The sequence below is a fragment of the Pseudopipra pipra genome, chromosome 4 (assembly GCF_036250125.1).
Source record: "Pseudopipra pipra isolate bDixPip1 chromosome 4, bDixPip1.hap1, whole genome shotgun sequence".
In the NCBI taxonomy this organism is placed as follows: domain Eukaryota; kingdom Metazoa; phylum Chordata; class Aves; order Passeriformes; family Pipridae; genus Pseudopipra; species Pseudopipra pipra.
The window spans coordinates 43,139,243-43,157,226 of NC_087552.1; the positions used below are offsets into that span (position 1 = coordinate 43,139,243).

At 40.3% G+C, this 17,984-nt stretch overlaps 2 long non-coding RNA genes across 2 annotated transcripts in view; one reads left to right on the forward strand and one right to left on the reverse strand.

The window, feature by feature from the left end:
* Positions 1–881, forward strand: part of LOC135413248 (uncharacterized) — an 8,807-nt gene extending 7,926 nt beyond the window's left edge. Inside the window, exon 2 of the long non-coding RNA XR_010430145.1 lies at positions 1–881. This exon is cut by the window's left edge and continues 2,072 nt beyond it. This is a non-coding gene — a long non-coding RNA (uncharacterized LOC135413248).
* Positions 1–17,984, reverse strand: part of LOC135413247 (uncharacterized) — a 37,701-nt gene that overhangs the window by 4,173 nt on the left and 15,544 nt on the right. The window contains exon 5 of the long non-coding RNA XR_010430144.1: positions 7,181–7,291. This is a non-coding gene — a long non-coding RNA (uncharacterized LOC135413247). The remainder of the gene's footprint in view (positions 1–7,180; positions 7,292–17,984) is intronic.

The following is a 17,984-nucleotide window of genomic DNA, read 5'->3' on the forward strand; positions in this document are numbered from 1 at the left end:
GAATAGCAGCCTGTATTGAGGGTGGAAAGAGATGCACTTAAGGCAGAGAAAAAAACAGTGAGAGAATAGAAACAGAAACAGAGAAAAGAGTGGAAAGGTGGCATGGATTTCAGAGAGGGAGCAGAGACAGTCTTCAGGGGAGATGTCAAGAGGCATGAGACTCCTGAGAGAAAGGATGTGAGAGACACCATCATACAAACTAACATCTGATGGTGGAGAAAGAAGAGTGGAGTGGGAAAAGGTGGATCATGTACCATTTACTAGAAGAGAGCTTGCAGACAGGCATATGAGAAAGAGGGGAAAAAGACCATTAACAGATAAGAAAGAGTATAGGCATAGAAAAGGAGGGAATAAAAGTGGGTAAAAGTAAGCAGCAGAAAAGCTAACACAGGAAAAGGACAGATAATCATCAGATGGACGTGATGAGTTAGAGACAAGAAAGAACACAAAAAGAAAAATAGAAGACACTGGCACACATTGATTAATCTTATTATTTATGATCTTGCATCCTGTGGTCCTTCACAGATAGAGCACCTCAGATCTCTACTCTCACTCTTCACTCTACAGTTCAGTAGTACAGTTACTTAATTGGAGAGCACTAAGACTGCAATATCTGATATCCACTAGGATGTGCACGGCTTTCTGTAGTGTGTAGGGAATTGGCCATCAGACCCCATGCTATATTTAGAACCACCCCTAGGGGACATCTCCATCTGCTGACAAATTATAGTCCAGGCTAGCAGAAGCTGGTTGGCAGCACTTCTCACACTAAAGAAAAGCTCTGTACCATTTAGGGATAGGCCTGGATAAGGCACGTCTGAGCTACTAGGTGGTGAGTGAGCTGCTGTTCAAACTGATGGCAATAAAGACCTGCAGATGTACAGGGCTCATCCTCAAATGTCTCAGCTCTCAGGTTCTAATAAAATCTCTTCTTGGACAGTAATACAGCATTGCTCTGACCTAGTCTTTCTATCTACCTCTCTGTTCTTCTCATCACCTGTCATTTTTCTCTCCTATTCCTTCTAGTTAATCTCTCTCTCTCTCCTGTGAGTAGGAGAGCTTCCTTGCTGTCTGGCTTTCTGCCAGACCTTTTCTGCTCTATCAAAGCTTCACAAGATTTAAATAACATCTGAAAAAAGTAGTTATTTAAATATTCCTTTTCCTTCTCCAGCTTTTATTTCCAATTTAACATTGTGACTACAGTATTTATTTTCCAAGCCTGTTGGCAGCCAATTAGGGTGAAAAAAGGAGCCCTAAGTCTAGAAAATTAAGAAACAAACTGAAGCTGTATTGAGGCTAGCTGACCTACAGATCCAGCAAGGAGTGGAGGACAGCATAGCAACCCACTGGATACTGTGGCAGGGGGGCTGTTTCTGACAGCCAGTCGGGAATGAAAAATCTGTGTGTGAGAGAATGACTGGCAATCAGAAAATCAGAACACTCACCTCCCACATACAGTTTGGACTTGGGGAGACAACAGGGAAAAGAAAGTTATTTTTAAAGGATGGGAGACTGAAGGGCACATAGTGGTTTAGAAGGATGGGACTAAGTTTTAACTTGTAGCTGACCTCTTTTCCTAGCTTCTTATCAGAAGCAGCACTGAAAGGTGACATTCAACCTTCATCCTCCTGCCTGTTGTCACAAACTGTCTCCGAAATAAAGCACAAGCTATAGCTATCAGTGTAACACTATAAATGATACAGCAAACTATACAGTTCTGTATATATACGTGTAGCTAACACATATTTGCTCTGCAGTGCACACTATTATACCTTTGTAGGTTTGAACCAGGCCTAGCTCCCCGATGTCTATAGGTGACACTATAACTTTCCAGTCAGCACCATCAAAAACATACAGCTTGTAAAAAGGCTGTCTGCAAGGCAAAATAACTGTTCTGAAGAGTCATACGGCTGCCTGCTTTTCACCCAAGTGACTTGGTGTCAGTGATCCCTAATGAAGCTGTCAGCTGGGAGAATAGCTCACACAATATTTTAGCACTCTAATTTCTGCTTCTTATAGAATAATAATAATAAATGCATTTTCCAGGCAAATTACTTAGGATTTTCAAAAGCATTTCTTATGTAGCTGCTCAATCTGAAAAGATGAAGTTTGGGAGAGGGTTTAACCACAGTTTTCCACTGACATCAGGGTATATATTGAACACTCCTAAAACCCTACCTCACATAATTTATTCCTGCATGTACTGTACAAGGAAAGAACACAGCATAATATTCCCTCAGATACTGAAGAAGTCAGTTTCAGTTGTGCAATGCACAAGGCAAGAGTGACAACAAAGTTCCACTGTAGGAGGCAAGGGATCAAAAGCACCATTATTAAAAATAAATCAAGAAAACTGAACTATGAATATACTGTGAGGGGAAAGAGGTTGGTGGCAGAAACACTGTAACCAGTGCCTTAATTCTGCCATAACATCTCCTTTCTATGTAGTGTATGCAAACATCCTGCTACCACAATAGTCAGCAATTTGTAGATTGTGCAATAGGAGCCAAGCTACTGATTGATTTGCTTTCTGGGTAGCTTCCTCCTCTTGGAGTCTATGTAAATGCTCACACCAAACATGGCAAATTAAAGTCTAAAGTGTCCATGATTAATATCAGATGCACATATATTACAGCATGAGGGTAACCATGACATGGTCTATGGACATGTCTCATTAGGTCAGCTGATAAAGCCAGAGACAACAGGACAGCTTTAAGCACATAAGCCTGTTCTAATGTTTCAAAAGTAATGTACAAAAACTACCTTTCCTTAGAAACCTTGTCTCACTTATGGCTAATATCCTTATGATAGATTCTTAATAACTTTTTTCCTTATTAATCCACTTACCATCCATACTAGTATGAAATGTCACAATAGAAAAATAAGTTAGATTTTTACCGTTCATGCTACACTAAACCTCTGTATGATTTATCTATGACGGTGGACAAAAGTTTCCATGTTAACCCTTACTGATTATATTCCCTCAGGCTCACAAATTATCTTCTGCTTCCAGTCAATGCAAGTCTTTAAGTATCATGGTTTAAGCCCAAACAGCAATTAAGTACCACGCAGCTACGTGCTCAGACACACACACACCTACAACAGTGGGAGGGGGAGGAGAATTAGAAAAAAAAGAAAACCCATGAGTTAAGAACCGTTTAATAAATGAAAAAAAATAATTAAACAAATCTAATAAAAATAACAGTAATAAAAAATACAATTGCAGTGAGAAGGGAGACAACAAAAAGAGAGGGAGAGGAATAAACCCCAAGACAGACAAGCAATGCACAATACAGTTGCTTACCACCTGCTGACCACTGCTCAGACTGACCCCGAGCAGCCATTGACGACTCCTGTCCAACTCCCCCCCAGTTCATATATTGAGCATGACATTCTGTGGTAGGGAATATCCCTTTGGCCAGTTCAGATCAGCTGTCCTGGCCATGCTCCCTCACAGCTTCTTGTGCATTTCCTTGCTGGCAGAGCATGGGACACTGAAAAGTCCTTGACTTGGGGTAAGCACTACTTAGCAACAACCAAACTTCAGTGTATTATCAACATTATTCTCATACTGAATCCAAAACATAACATTGTGCCAGCTACTAACGAATTAACTCTATTGCAGCCAAACCCAGGTCATAAGGTTATCCTCTGGTTAGTATCTACGAGACTGGGAATGAACACACGGCGCTGATCGTGGGGCGCATCGTGTACTTTTATGATCTATCTCAGTCCTATCTGGCTGGATAATGAGGGAGGGATGAGGGAATCAGATTACTATGGAAAAGGAGAAACCATCACAAACCATTGCAGAGCCATTTGGCACAGCCAGGTTCAGATCTTCTGGAACACTCCTTTCCAAACAAAGTAACACGTTATTTGAAGATAAAGAATACATTTAATTTATAGCAAAATGAATTCCCAGTTAAAATGTTAATTCAGTAAATGAAACCCCTTCATTGCTATTCTAATGAGAGATCTTAGATTTTTCTAAATGCTTCTTTTAACTTCCTATTCCATAGAAGTTATTTAAAGATGAACAGGTATGAAAAAAATGAAGAAAGCTTATTCCTTTCCTAAGAGAAAGTGAGTGAGAAAGGTGTATCAAATTTAGAAACATTCTGAAATTATGTCTAAACTGAGACATCCAGGAGCAGCTCCAGACTTCTGGCCTTGCTGTGTATTGAGGTTACATCATACATCCATAGATCATACCAATGTATCTCCTTCCTGCACTAGGAGGAAGATCAGAAAGGAACCACAACATATTCCAGACTCATCCCTGATACAGAGCAGATTGCAGCTGTGAGTCTAGGGCAAACTGAAACTCATGCAAACTGTGTGACTTAGATGTAGTCATAACTTATCCCAGGGGAAGTTTCTCTATTCCTCCCTGGCAAATTAGATGCCCCAAGTCTAGAAGGAGCCCTCTCTCCACATGTAGGCAGGCACAGTCAGAAGGATAGCTCTCTGCAGGAGTGTGTGGAGGCTGCCTCTGGTCAGGTCCTCTAAGCCCATTAAGCAACAAGCTGCATCAAGTAGGAAGAAAGCATTTGCACCATCTCAGAGCGTCATGAGTATAAATCAGCTCAGCTACTGCAGACACATTGTACCCCTCCTACCTTCCAGAACAGGCCCCCTTCCACCCTGAAACGGATAGAAGCCCATGGAAGTCCCATGACAGAACAGAAGAAAACAGAAAGATGGAAGGAACAACAGAGAGAAAACACTGCATCCTGAATATAACCCCCTCCCCACTCCACACCACTCCACTGGCTTCCTCACTAAAGGAACTGGGTGTAACTGGGAGTGGTAACAAGGAGAGGAGTCTAGAGTGAAGGAGTGAAGAAAGGTGGAGGAGAAATGTCTTTTCCCTATCTACCTTAATGTTTGCCTTTTTTCTTCCTAAATTAGTAATTTTAAATATATATATATATATATATATATATATATATATATATATATATATATATATATATATATATATATATATGAAAAGGCAATAAATTACATTAATTTCCCCCAAGCCAAAAGCCAAGTTTCTTTCACCCACAGTGGAAACTGGTAAGTGATCTCCCTGTCTTTAATTCAACCCATGGACTTTCTCTTTCCTATTCCTCCTACTTTCTCCTGGTATCCCACTGAGTGAATGGCTGAGTGAGGGTTTTGCTGCTGGCTGAGGCCAACTCACTACATACAGCAGAGAATCTAGGACAATGCCTGCAAGAAAGATTTGGTTTTATAGGAGGAAAGACACAGGGGAGTGGGTGATGAAAGTCAAAATTATATCTCAGTCCTACATTGCATTCCCAGTTACACTCTAGTTTTGCACTAGAGTGAACAAAATTACCCCATGTTAATATACAAGTAATCTGAGAGAAGCATCTGGCCTCTGGTTCTCACAATAAAGCAAATAAAGAACTATTACTTAAGCTATGCTATGGGGCCTATGCACTCCCTCCCACTCAACTTGAGAAAGAATAGCCCCACTAAGCATATGTAATTATTTGTTTGGATCACATTCAAGTACAGAATTATGGCACTGAAGATATAAAGATTTCTGTATGAACATTAATTACTTCTAAACAACAGGTGTAAGCATGATAATAAACTTTGAAATTGCAAGATTTAGTAATTCTGAAGTTTGACTTCAGTTAAAAAAAGACTGCAGAGAAAGCATTTCACCACTGAATGATCAGGTTCTGTTCTTCCTACTGTGACAAAAGCCAGGCTGTAACTTTAGTTCCTAAAACCCCTATTCTCTTATTCTGAGTTTCTAATCTAACAGATTAATGTCTTTCTCCTGCAATTATGACACAGCACAGCTGAGTGCACAGCAAGAGGAGGGAGGTAAGGTCCAGTGTTGTGCATCTCTGCATATTTTATTTGTTATGCTTTTGGTTTCTCAATGGTTGGTCTCAAAGCTTTGCTAGGTGGTCTTTATCCTCTGTCTCCTCTATACACCCTTGCCACAGGACAACCAGAGAATACTTCTGGAGCTAAGACATGCCACAGAAATTCATGCAAGCTGTAACACAGTCAGAAGGCTATAAAAGAAAGAACTAGAGTGGAGACCTTGGCAGTAAAAGTATGCAAGGAACAGGAGCCCACCCAAATGCATTCAAGGGTTATTTAAGACATAAGGGTTTGGAGATTGCCTTGGAGATACCATTCCGGAAGGTCACACGTATCTCATGAATCCTGTGTCCAACAGCCTTGTGTACAAATGTGTAGACAAATGAATTCAGCCCCAAAGCTTCCTGAAGCAGGAAGACAAGGACAGATGAAAAGAAAGAGTGGAAGAGCAAAAAATGGAATGGGAAGGAAGAAGTAAATGCTTTTGCAGGTTTGCAGTACTTGGTTTGCTACCCGAAGTGCAGGAAGGTACCCCATGTGGTTTCCATACAGAGCTCAGACTTCTACCTACCCTTTTTGTGAATATGCAAACTAGATATACCCCTACCTGCTCAATAACTCAAAATAGCTGTTTGAGCAGTCTAATTTATGTGTACAGACAAGTGTGTGGGGAAAATGCTGAAATTTACTTCTCTGGATATCATGGGTGGAATGGCTTTCACCAGTCCCAGGTTCCATGAGTCTTTCATTCACCTCAGCAATGACACTGGCTTCTGCCCTGCTACTGGCATGACAGTTTTGGGGATCAAGTCCTAATTTTTTGAAAATAATAGAATATCCCTACCTAGTCCTAATTTTTTGAAAATAAAAGAACATCTCTATCTGTCGCAGTGCCTCTTTCTTTTAATCAAACTAATTTACAGCTAGGCTTTGGAGGCTATGTAGAGCTTCTATTAACCAGTATCACCATCTCAAAAGTACTTCAGACTACATATAGGGCCTATAAATGCTTCAAGTTCTCAGAAAGATACTAACTACATTTACTACCATTTTCTGGAAATAACTAGCTTTTATTTAAAGGTCTGACATATTTCTCAGCCTGCAGAAAGCATGAAGGTTTGTTATGTATCTTTGAAGTAAATAGCATATAAAGAGCAACCAAATTACAAACAGCATACACCCACAACATCTTTCTCTGTGAAAGAAATAAGTCATAAAGGAGCACAGTTAAGAAATGAGAATTAGTCTGGAAATGTTATATATGCCTTTTAGATTAAAAATAATTCTACTCACAAATGAGAAATAAAATGCATACGCTGCATACCAGAAATCAAACCTGGCCATGAACTGGGGGTATCTGACATTTCCATCTTCATCAAGGGGGATTCTGTCAAGTAGCAGCTCAAACTCTTCATCAGTAATCTCCACACCAAACCTGAAACAAACAGGAGTTAGCAGCACTCACTTGCGGAGTTCACATTTGGGTCAACAGTACCCACAATACCCTGAGCATATGGCTGCCATTAACTCTTTGTTACTGCTTCGGTCCTCAAGATCAAGAGCACCACGTGAATATCAGAGGTTAATCAGGGTTTTGATCGCTTCAGCTTTCTCAAAGAAAGAAATTCTACCCAAGAATCCCGGCATTGGTGGGGCACAGAAATAGAAATACCAGGATATTGAACCGTGTGCAATTGTCCTCTATAAAAAGTTATTCATTACACTAAAACACTGGTATTGCTTTAACTAGTTAACTCTGAAAGCCTTTTGATTTGGACTGTTTAGCATGAAAGAAAACGTAGAGAAAAACTGTCTTTTTGGGAAAAACAGATTCTTAGTGCTTTTGGAAAGCATTTCATAATGGCTTTAGAGACATTTTGCATACAAATATTTAAAAGTGGCAGCGATTATTCATCAGCAAGAAAGTGTTTTCACCTCTGCAGAACAATCAAAACATAATCCTTGAAATATTGGCATAAACAGGAATGACTTAAGCAGTAATAAAGAACAAGGCGTTCATTCATCATTTTGCAAAGCTGATAAAACTCAGCTGACTTCTGGGGGGATATACTTTTTTTTGACAATGCAATTGAAGTGCATACAAAATAAAGTATTTATTTGTTGTTTTGGTTTCATCATCATGCTTTCCTATTTTACATAACGCAAGAAACCTTGCTGTTAGAGTGCCACTTGTCCTTAACTTATGTTGGGGATTTCTGACTCAGAAGTTTGGACCATGGCGAACGGCTCATTCTGTAGAATACTTTACTTTATTTCTGAGGAACTCTGCTGAGGAGGGCAGATACAGCTGCTTTTGCATTTGCCCTCAGCTGACAGCACCTTATTTTACCGGCTTTCAACTTCACTTATCTACACTCACTTTTCATTTAGACACATGCATTTAGGGAAGCTTGAGTTCGGTTGATACACATAAACCCATACAGAAACAATTCAAACATGCAGCATTTTTTACCTATGAAGAACATAAACTCTAACTTGGCTGGGGAGTGTCAGTAAGAACAATTTTCCAGGAATCCATAACTATTCCGGGGTTCCACACTGTTGCACAGGTCATTTGAAGACTAGCTAGCTATTTGCATATGGGCAAAAATCTATTTGCTTACATGATCAGTTAAACAAAATCTCCTGATTGTTGCTTTCTCCTAATCCTTCCCTCCATCGCTTGCATCAAGGGCTGCTATTCCAGAAAGGAGTTTAAGCTATATATAAGGCATAAGCAGTGGGGAGTCTAGGTTGAAAACCAAAATGACAGGTAAACAGGCCAACTTCTAGCTCTTCAACTAAAACAGATAGATTGTTTAGTCATTATATTACTTCTCTGTGTGTAATCACAATCACAAAGAAGGCTAAACAGGTTCCATTTAAAGTAACCCATGACATCCAAGAAAGAAAAAGAACAGCACCAACTGCAATATTATGGCTTTGTATAGCAAGCATATGTATCTGAGGTAAAGAAAATGGCTTTTCGTATTCATCATCACAGTCTTCAAATATCCAGGGGAGCAACAAAGCCATAAACTGTTCAAAAAGCAAAATGAGCTTTGGAGCAGTGTTCTGGATCTAAAGACAGAGAATTGCTGTGATCTAAAAAGTAGGAATAAAGAGAGGAAAATAGGCTCTTGGGATTGGAAGTTATGTCTTCATGTTTATTATCTGTTTATTTAATGTTTATTATCTGTTTTTTCCTCTCTTAGAGTAAGACTAAATAATTACCAAAGGGAGGCCCTACTTCTCTGGCAACTTCATTTGCTTCAGTACAAGAATTTTTGTAAAGCCTAAAAGGAGACAGAAATTCACACACAGATGACTCCAGCACCTTCAGTTGCAAAGAAATCTTTCAATCACTAATTAGGCAGATTTCTCTGCAGGCTCTGACTTATATTATTTTTTTCCTCTCCACAGAAAAAGATAGGCACTCCAATATAAATGTATAAAAAACCCATAGACATTATAATTTTTTGTGTTGACCAAGAATAAATTTTGATGCAAAATGAATGAGAAAAATCTTCCCTTTGGTAATCAAATGGATAAAAAAAACTCAACAAAATGCCTTAATAGGCAAATGATTAAGGATTTTCTTGCTACTGAGCCCAATCTGACCAAGCCACTGCAGCAACAACGAGGGCTTTTGATCATACTTCTTCTGCAAGAAGAATGTCTCAAACTGCTCTCCATGTCCAGCTACATTAAGAGACTACAAAATGAAAAAAGGGTTTGTCTAAGTTTAATGTTCAAGGAAGTTACTGCCAAGATGGACATATTTATATTCACATGGAAAAATTCTGCTGTATCATTTCCCATTCCCAGCATTAGCCTATAACTGTGATCTGGGATACCTGATGAGGACAGCTGATCTCTGACATATACTTGACCGCGTACAAATATATTTTATGAGCTAAATAATGTCATTCTACAAGGAGGGTGGGTCAGAATCAAGTTCCTTTCAACACTTTGCTGTTCCCCAGCCTTCCAACTGTTATGACCAAAGCATTGCCAGTGACACACAATGCATTCCTAAATGTGGCTGGGGAAAACCAGCATCCTGGAAGGAACTCAGTGATCTCTGGGTGCCACAATCCCTCATAAGAGATGTTGAAAGTCTTTTCAGTGTTGAAGGTCTCCAAGCTTCCCAAACGCATCCAGGGAGGCAAGAGCTGATCCTGAAGGGCTGGTCTGAAAGCACACCTGCATACATTTAGTCTGTAGGGTGGTCAATCCTGGAATAAGAGGGAAATCGATGGAAGGTCCTTGGGGGTTTCCTCTCCTCACTTTATATCATATCTGCAAGGTCAGAAAACACATAGGCTGGTCTAAAGGAGGCAAATTGGGGGAAGGGAGGAACAAGGCTGCACCAGCTTTGCATACTGACATTTTCTCCATTATTAAAATTCCAAAGACCTATTTTACATTACTGATCTCAGGATTTATGGAAACATGCTGTGACTACATTACATCCATCGCGCTCACTGGTGTGGAAACAGAAAAAGCATTGAATGAAGAGAGCGTACGGCCTATACCATTTGTTATCCCAAACACTGATATTGTACCTTTCATTCTGAACTTCCCCCCAAGCTTTACAAACACTTCCACAACATACAATAGAAGTAAACAGGAGAATCAAGTGCTCCAGCACACAAATGCAGCCACCTGAAACTAAGCAATGATTTAATCAAACAGCAACAGCACACAACAGATGAATCACTGGGTTCTCCAGGGGACATTTTCAAAAGCAGGTGCAGTGGGCAGGGCTTGAGAAAAAGATATCTGTTAACTGGAGGGCTAAGCCTATTGAGGCAGAAGCTGATGCAAAATGCAAGGGACTGGTTAACAGCGAGGCTGAGAGAAAATGCTTTGGCAAGAAGCCCAGAACCCTGGCAAAGGGAACACCTCCAAAAAATCACATGTGGTTTATCGGACCAATACCTACACTTGCACATGCAAACTGAGAAATTGTTATTTCCATTTTATCCTATGTTTAATGTTTGCAATATCCCCAAATAGAATACGTTCTTACATCTCAGATCTTACATCAAAGAGACAGAGAGGAAGATAAGGTACATTGGGAAATTCAGCAACTGTTTCAGTCAGTTACTGAAGTGTCTTTTAATCACCTATAAAGACACCACTCCTGGGTACCAACTTAACAGTGTGTTTTTATGAGTGGAAAAGAGAAGATGCAAAAACATATCCTCTGAAGAAAGCACAAGAAGCACAGAAAGCAGAGGCAAAGAACTTAACATGTCAAGACCAGCATGCTACAGGAGCAGACATGGCAAGGCAAATAAGACAGCAGACCATGTCAGAGGGATAAGCAAGTCTAAAATTCTGATGGGCATTTGAAGTAAGAATGAGACGTTTATAGTGATGCGATTGTAAGAAGTAGTAAGTGGGAGGAATTTTCAAACAGGGCATGATATAGCCAGAAAGATAAGCTAAGGGGATTATTCCAGCAGTGTGACCTCAGATCTGTCCCAGGAACAAGGTCAAGGCAGAGATACTTGTAGTTGTTGAGAAGCAGCAGGCAGTTGTGGAGTGTACAATCATACAGTTCCTATGTGCAAATGTGTGTAGAAATCATGGTTTCTGCTGGCAGGCAGAGCATGAATTAACTACATGCTGCATTTGCTTATGAAAAACATGGCCTCTCCTCAGCACCTCTTGTGCATTTTATAAGAGATCACCAGGTATCTTGCCTGTGAAAGCAACACTAACGAATCAATGTCACAAAGGAATCAGAAGCAATCTCTCTCATTTTGTATTTTTTAAGGAATCAGCAACAACAAGCTTGGCAAGTATTTAAATATTTGTAAAAAGAGAATTTAAAAATGGACTTCAAGGAACGTGAAATTATATTTTATTGGCATAAATCACCAGTTCTGATTCCCTCCAGAACACCTTCCTTTTTCCACCTCTCATGATACAAATACTAAAGGTATCTGCATGTCCTTATCTATGCTGTTGGTGTCTATCTGGCTCTTTGATCCTCTCATCACTCTCAAGGAAAACCCCACATGTATCTCACCAGTCTTCGCGTGGCAGGCAACTTTCTTGAAGGAGAGACCTAATATATAAAAACGAGGCTTAGAAAGCTGAACCACTGCAATCTCTGTGTAAAACACTACCTGGGAAAACTAACCTGCAAGATTTAGAGGCAGGGAAAGGAAAATTAACCAGCTTGTCTCCTACTCATTCTTTCCTTATATGCTGCTGCCCCTCTGGTTTGTAATGCTTTAAATAACCTATATACTGCAATTCAACTCCAAGTCATCATTAATTCATAATATTGCCATAACATCTTTCTTACAGAACATTTTTCCAATTAATCCCCAACATTTCACATTAACCAAGCCCCTCCATTCTTGGCATTTCAATTTACAAAACAGAATGCTGTTTCAGAGCATGCTTAATTCAAAAGCCAGATCCTTTAGTTACTTAGGCAAGCAGTAGCACAACACAAATATTTTCCCATTTCATCACAATTTCTCCATCAAAGCATCAGCCAGGATGATATACACTTCAGCAGTAAACTAGGGCTTAACCTAGTGCTCCAGGGCTCCTACAGGTCTCCTACAGCCACAAATTCTTCCAGCTCTTAATTTTATCTTGCCGTTCAGACCTTGCTGGTAGGCAAAAAACCCACCAGGTTTATTGGATCACACCTATTGTGCTATTCAGAGCACAACCTCCTCCCAATGGGAGGGCCTCCAAAATTTGGCCCAAAAGTCTCTCGTAATTTAAATACAATGAAGTAAGAAAAATTCATTCCATGGGACCAGTATGAAGAGGAAAGGCAGCACCTTTTTGTTTCTCTATAAAGAGGTCCAACATTTAGGTAGGCAAACAACAGCACCAGGGTGGTCAGGGGAGGGGATGGAGTTTGGCAAGGGGGTTTGCACAGATCACCGTGTTTTAGGCTCTGGATCACTTGCAAGCCAAGATCCCTACAGTCTCACAACTCTCCTACCCACCCTCTCTGTAACACCTTGAGGAAGAGGCTCTGACTGTTACTGTAAAAAACCAAGAAGCAAAGAGCAAATACTTCCCTGTTATTATTCCCCATATATATTGTGAGAAGGTGTAAGCAAGTCCCTACCATGTAAAAAATGTCTGTTATTAAGAGCTAGCAACGTTGTATGTGGTTTAAATACAGTATTTTGTTGAATTGTCCAGTTCACTGTGTGTCTTTCCCTCAAGTATCCTATTCTATTCCTTATATGCATAAACCATGTTGTTCATCATGTCTAGATAGTTGTACAACTTTCTCTCATCCTCTAGCACCTTTGCGCTTCACAAAACTGATGGATTTTACAGTTACTGGCCTCTGCCTGCCACAGAAAGGAGAAGGGATGCATTGTCCATAGTCAAATAACAGTAGGAAATAAAACCAGGTCTCCTGAACTCTCATGCCATGCCTCTTAAACCACCCCTTAATCCAATACCTTTCTACCCTTTCCAAAGGAACCTCCCAGATTCCAGTTCTGTGCATCTTCCCCTCAGGCAAAGCTATTTCACTGATACCATGTTTTTTGTAGCACTGTAAAACTCACGGTTAGCGGAGGCTTAAGCAACGTAGTGGTTAAAATGCTGCAAGCTGCCACCACCTGTCTGTACTAAATGTGCCACAGCAGCAGTCTCCCTTGCCACTGAGTAAGTAGCAGAAACAACAGGAACTGGTAGAAAGTTAAAATGGAAAAAGTAATTGTGCTTGACTACTAAATAGCTTTCCTTAGTAAAACAGACCTACAGTAGCACTGTAAGGATCAGCTGCAGCAAGAATGTCTCTTCAATTATGGGAAGTACAAGACCTTCATTCCGTGTCTTTACCACTGCTTCAACAGCAGGTAACAAGTAAAAAACCATCTTGAGAGGCCTCGTCGGGATTCTGCCAGAATATCTTATTGAGCATTATTGGAGTTATCTTCCTCTGGATGCTAAGCTCAGAGAGGATGTCATAAGCAGGCACCCCATGCAGGACTATTGCTACATCCTCCACAAACACCTTCAGGGCTTCCTTACCCTATGTCCAGGTCTAGCTTTCATGACACTGGGGCCTGAGAACACCTGTTATCCAAGAGTTTCCCAGCAGCTTTCCATCACCTCTGTGAGATATATGAAGGAGGATGATGTAAACCCCAGCTCTTCTTCTGAACTGTTGACATTACATGCAGTGGAGGGTGTGAACTGCTTTGGCTGATCCTAGGAACAACACCAACCTGTGTTGGTGTAAAATCTGGGCTGGGTAAAAGGCTATCAAACAAAATAATGGATTATTTCTCACTGAAAAGGACTTCTTTCAGAAGCAGCTTCCTGATCCAAAACCTGCAGTGTTTGGTACCTGGAGAGTACTAAAGTTGCCATTTCCCAACCCTGAAAAGATGTTGGAAATGTCACAGCAGATTTCTGAAGTTAGATGTAGACACGGCAAAAGGAAGACATTCAGAAAGTGCAGGTGGCAAAAGAGAGTCTTTATTATGAAATAAAACAAAAAAAGAGTGATATTTAAAAGTAGAGCTTTTCATCCACACAGGATGTTTTCTCTGAAGAAGAACTTTAAAAATGTCCCAACTGACTTGGAGGGGTTTTTGCTACAGTGAGTCAGAAATATTACAGTATATGTAATAAAGCAGTTGTTACTCCATTCATTTTGTCTGAGGCTGTCTGGGCAATTCCACCAGGCTCCTCTCAGCAAGAAGCAGTGTACCAGCTGCAGCTTTGCCAGCACTGCCTGCTCGCTTCACAGCTGGGATCTGCACACTGCAGCTGCTCCCTCATGCCCACAAGGATGCTAAAAATATAGCATCTCCCACTGAAGCACAAGAGATACCTCATGCCAGATACCTTGGAAAAACACACATTCAGCTCCTGTTCAGATGTGATTGGAAGCCCATCAGTTAGATCACCCTGCTCTAAAATCTGCCCTTGCAAGCAGATGAGTTGGACAGATAAAAAGGCTGAGTGCACACCAAGTAGTGCATGAGTAGTGTCTGTGCGATGCAGGCAGATACTTGTGTAACACTCTAAGAAAGCTGATACCTTTTTCCTGTGAAAGCAGATGTAGATCATTCCCAAAGTGAGTGTGGCCAAAATTTGGCAAAAACATTCCTATATTTCACTATAGCCAAAGGATCCAAGTCATAATCCAACAGGCTTAAGTAGTGTCATTTGTAACAAAGCTTAGCCAGTGGCAAATACTATGAGGAGCTTCTGAAAATGGGATTAAAAAATTGCAAAAGATGTCTCACCATACACCATCTGAAAATGTCTTTTGCACAAGTTAATGTGTCAAACAACATCCTCTCTGAAACAGCTTTTCACAAAGTATGTGGTTCACTGAACTTACACTTTTCATTTTGTCAACCACATTCCTTTTATAAATGACCAAATTTAAAATATTTTTCAGTCAATTTTTTTGAACAAAGTATAAAAAATTATTCCAGAAAAAGAGAAATTAATGAATTTCAAACACCACAACATATAAACTTGAAAATGCTGTGATTTTTGCTAGTTTGTTGTGTTTTGAGCAATTGCATTAAGACGATCACATACCCTGATAAAGTCAATGTTAACTTATACTTATCAAATGAGTCAACTAATTTAAGAAATAGCTTTCTATCAACTAAAAAGATAAAAGTTAAAAATTCTGAGAATTTCTCAACAAGTTTTCTAGATGAGTTTGTAAAGAAGTGTAGTGTTACAAAAACCCTGACAAAGCACGCAATTTGGTACATCTTTTACCCTTATCCCTCATTAGCTCACAGACTCAGTGACATGGACCTGATCTTAGTGTGGTCATTTCCATTTGCCAATGCTTAATGCTTCATTTGAGAATAGAGGGATGTTACACCCACCTTCCCCAGATGCAGACTTATATTTGGGATAGTAAGTGTGCAAAAATTCCTCCTCTTAATATTATGAATACTATAATAACTGCAGTCTAAACATAAGCATCCTTATGGTTTCTTAGCACCATTACACAAGTTTCATTCAGTTGAATTTATTAGGATTACACCAAGATCAAATTGGTATGAAAGAGTGAAATTAGAGCTCCTAACTCTTCTAAATGCTAACTGGATCTTTCAACTGCAACAAACTGTCAGTCTAAACTATTTAAAGCCAGATTCCAAGGTCACAACTTGGGCCTGTCACCACTTTTCAATTCACTTCAAGGACTGAGTACTTCAGAACTTGGCACAACAAATGCAGCACGTGCACAAGACGCAGAGATTTCTCCAACATATTCACTAACTTATGGTTTAATTGTGGTTAAAAAACACAGCTTTTCTTTCTTATTATGTCAAGCTCTGCTGAATTCAATTAAAGTATCTATTGTACTGGAGAAAATTTAAAACTGCATGTCAGTGCAGTCAAAGGGTCATAATATAATTAGAGTTCTCTCCAGCACTGCACACGCTCCTCACTCCAGCAGATCTCTCACTAAGCTCAATGAGAAGTTTGCCAAACTGAGAGCAAATTAGTGTTGAACACAGGCTAGCGCTTTCTTTATCCAAAGGGCACCCTGCCATCTAGTGGCAAGGACATTCCAAAAATACCACTCCGCTTTTTCTACAGGAGAACTTCATGTGGAAACCCTCCCACATTGTTGTACGTTTCAGATTTAACAAAAATACCATGTAATAGCAATTATGTGGAAGGAAGCCAGTGGAGGTGGAGGAGATTAATTAGGAGTATATAACAAAGAAGTACAACCACAGTATAACAACCCTCCAGCTATGTCACCAGCAGACACGTATCTATTCCAGAAAGGTCACTTCTGTCTTTTTCCCCAGCCAGCCATTCCCAGCCCCCTGCCTATATAATAGCTTTGAGTCACTATTGAGGATGTGCTGAAAACTCAGTTTTTTAAGACTACGTGATTGCTAGTGCTGACATGAGAGGAAATGGGGAACACGTGATGGGAAGGGAGAAGAACTTGAGCTGCCACTGAGTCATCAGGATCCTTATGCCATCTATGAAACTACCCTCAATTTCTGATCTATTATGAATTAGTGTAAAGAAGCTCTGTTGTACCAGGTCTGGTTGGAATTGAGTTAACTTCATGGAAGCCCATATGTTGCTGTGTTTTGGATTTGTGACTAAAATAGTGTTGTTGATAACACACCAGTCTTTTGGTTATTGCTGAACAGTGTTTGCACAGCATCAAGGCTTTCTCTTTTCCTCACACTGACCAGTGAGTAGGCTGGCGAGGGTGGGCACAAGAATCATAGAATGGTTTGGATTGGAAGGGGCTCAAAGATCATTTAGTTCCAACCCCTCTGCCATGGGTAGGGACACCTTCTATTAGTCAAGGTGGCTTGAAGATGCATACAACTTGGCCTTGAACAATGCCAGGGATGGGCATCCACAACTTCTCTGGGCAACTTGTTCCAGTGACTCATCGCACTCACAGTAAAGAATTTCTTCCTAATATCTATTATGAACATACCCTCTTTCAGTTTAAAGCAATTACCCCTTGTCCTATCATGAAGATGGGAGGGGACAGTGCCAAAACAGCTGAATCAAACCAGCCAAAGGGTTATTCCACACCATATAATATCATGCTCAGCAATAAAATTTGGGAGTGAGGTTGTCTTCCAAGGCAGTCATTGTAGCTGTTGCTCAGAGACAGGCTGGGTATCAGTCTGCTTGTGGGAGGTGAGTGATTGCATCACTTTGCACTTTTTCCTCCACTTATTAAGCATCCTTACTTCACCTTAAGTGTTTTCTAACTTTTGCTCTTTCTATTCTCTCCCCTGCCCTGCCTCGAGGTGACTGAGTGAGTGGTTGTGTGGGCACTTAGCCAACCCATCACATCCATCCAACTAGCTTATCATAGCAGATACCACAGTCAGGCATTTCAGAACAGACAGTCCAACACCACTCTTTTGCTCCATTGATAATGCAACAATGTACTGAAAAGGCATCTCCAGGACAAGGAGGTCTTTAAATATACCCAAAGGAAAAGTGAGGTAGAAAGAAGTGAAGAATTACAGCTACCAAGCTATATAACCAAGACAGCTCTTATTTCCTTGTTGAAAGGGGACTGTAGCAGGTGTAGCAGAGCCTCATGTCCCCAGCCTGGAATAAGCAATGCAAAAAAGGAATCTGTT